Consider the following 2,252-nt stretch of genomic DNA (forward strand, 5'->3'; position numbering starts at 1 on the left):
GTTTCTAAGATATTTTTAGATTAAAATTAAAAAAAATATACTCATATATTTAACAAAACGATCATGGATAAAAGCTTCTGCATCACTTTTTTTTTCTCAGACCATAAGGGTTAAGGGATGCGAGTGGTACACCAAAATTATTGCGACACATTTTTTCTCCCAAACAGTTATGGATAAAAGCTTCTGCATCTGATTTTTTTATCTTACACCGAAAGGATGCAATTGGTACACCAAATTTGTTGCGACGAGGTTTGGAGCTGGCATGTTGTTTTTATAATATTTTTTTAATTAAAATTAAGAAAAAAATTACTCAAAAATTTAACAAAACGGTTATGGATAAAAGCTTCTGCATCGCATTTTTTTGTTACACCGAAAGGATGCAAGTGGTACACCAAATTTGTTGCAACGAGATTTGGAGCTGGCATGTTGTTTTTATAATATTTTTTTAATTAAAATTAAGAAAAAAATTACTCAAAAATTTAACAAAACGGTTATGGATAAAAGCTTCTGCATCGCATTTTTTTGTTACACCGAAAGGATGCAAGTGGTACACCAAATTTGTTGCAACGAGATTTGGAGCTGGAATGTTGATTCTGCAATATTTTTAGATTAAAATTAACAAAAAAGAGGTTTGGAGCTGGGAGTGTTGTGGCCGATCAAGTAGTTTACAAGACAAAAGATGCAAATAAACTGTACACGCTCGGTGGGACTCGAACCCACAATCCTTTGATTAGAAGTCAAATGCCTTATCCATTAGGCCACGAGCGCCTTCGACCATGTATCTGCACCTTACTGGAGTAATAATATTATATCTGTGGTCAAAATAGGAAATTATGCATGGCGATTTAAAACAGATCATTTGGAAAGGAAAATAGTTTGGACTTTGGAAAGCAAGACATCCTCGAAGTAGGAACAATTTCAGTACCCTCTGACCGTAAATATTTTCTACTTATTTGGCCTAGTTTACCAAGTAATTGTCTTAAAAAAGAAACCAAGTAATGCGACAAAATTACATCAATACTTCCGGGTAGACCAGTCAGGTAAGGAAAAAGGAAAAACCTCGCGTTAGGGTTGTGTTTCCTCTCGGCGGCGCCTCCGCCACCGTAGAGAACTCCCCTTCCCTACCCTCTTTCTTCGTCGATCTGAAGCCCCCGTGCTCTTGGTCGCTCGGATTGGAGAATCAGGGTCTCCCCGCCTGCGGATCTCACTTCTCGGGCAAGGGATCATGGATAGTTCGGCATCCAGCTCGGGCGCCGCCATGGACGCATCAAGGGAATGATGAAGGAGCTTGGCTTGACTGAGGAAAGTTTGGAGGATGTGATGATTGGAAATGAAGACCTTTTTAGGCCTTGACATTGCCAGAGGGTAAGCTTCATCAGGCCATTGCTCACTACTGTGGAGACGACAGGGCTTGTCAAGAATGTCATCGTTGAAGGCTTTCTTCCGTGGAACCCATTCCTTCTTTTACCCAGCTCCTTTCTTGCCTTGACCGACTGCTGCGACCAAGTCGGGTCCACTAACTCCGTCATTGTCCAGCCGTCGGTGTTTATTATTTCCGCCCTGTTTGTTATGATTATTACGTCCTTTTTGAGCAGTCGACTATCCACGGTGTTCACCCCTCCGGATCTTGTCATCCTCTTCTCCGTTTGCATACTGGCTGGCTATATCCATCGACTAGTGAATGGAGGTAAGCTCTGTCCTGTCCAGTTTCAACTGATGGTGTTTGAACTTGATTCCCTGCTGAAAAGCAAGGATGGCCCTTGTTGGGAATTGTGACGCCCCCGATTCAATCGTACACTAATCATGCACGCAAATGTATACGATCAAGATCAGGGACTCATGGGAAGATATCACAACACAACTCTAAAACAAAAATAAGTCATACAAGCATCATAATACAAGCCAGGGGCCTCGAGGGCTCGAATACAAGTGCTCGATCATAGACGAGTCAGCGGAAGCAACAATATCTGAGTACAGACATAAGTTAAACAAGTTTGCCTTAAGAAGGCTAGCACAAACTGGGATACAGATCGAAAGAGGCGCAGGCCTCCTGCCTGGGATCCTCCTAACTACTCCTGGACGTCGTCAGCGGGCTGCACATAGTAGTAGGCACCTCCGGTGTAGTAGGGGTCGTCGTCGCCGGTGGCGTCTGGCTCCTAGACTCCAGCATCTGGTTGCGACAACCAGAAAGAAAGGAAAGGGGGGAAAGGGGGGAGAAAGCAACCGTGAGTACTCATCCAAAGTACTCGCAA

At 43.0% G+C, this 2,252-nt stretch overlaps 1 non-coding gene across 1 annotated transcript; it reads right to left on the reverse strand.

Moving 5' to 3' along the window:
- Nucleotides 1–695: 695 nt before the first annotated feature.
- TRNAR-UCU (transfer RNA arginine (anticodon UCU)) lies at nucleotides 696–768 on the reverse strand. The gene has a single exon. It is a non-coding gene; the product is annotated as a tRNA-Arg (tRNA).
- Nucleotides 769–2,252: the final 1,484 nt, after the last annotated feature.

The sequence above is a fragment of the Triticum aestivum genome, chromosome 7B (assembly GCF_018294505.1).
Source record: "Triticum aestivum cultivar Chinese Spring chromosome 7B, IWGSC CS RefSeq v2.1, whole genome shotgun sequence".
NCBI classification, from domain to species: Eukaryota; Viridiplantae; Streptophyta; class Magnoliopsida; order Poales; family Poaceae; genus Triticum; species Triticum aestivum.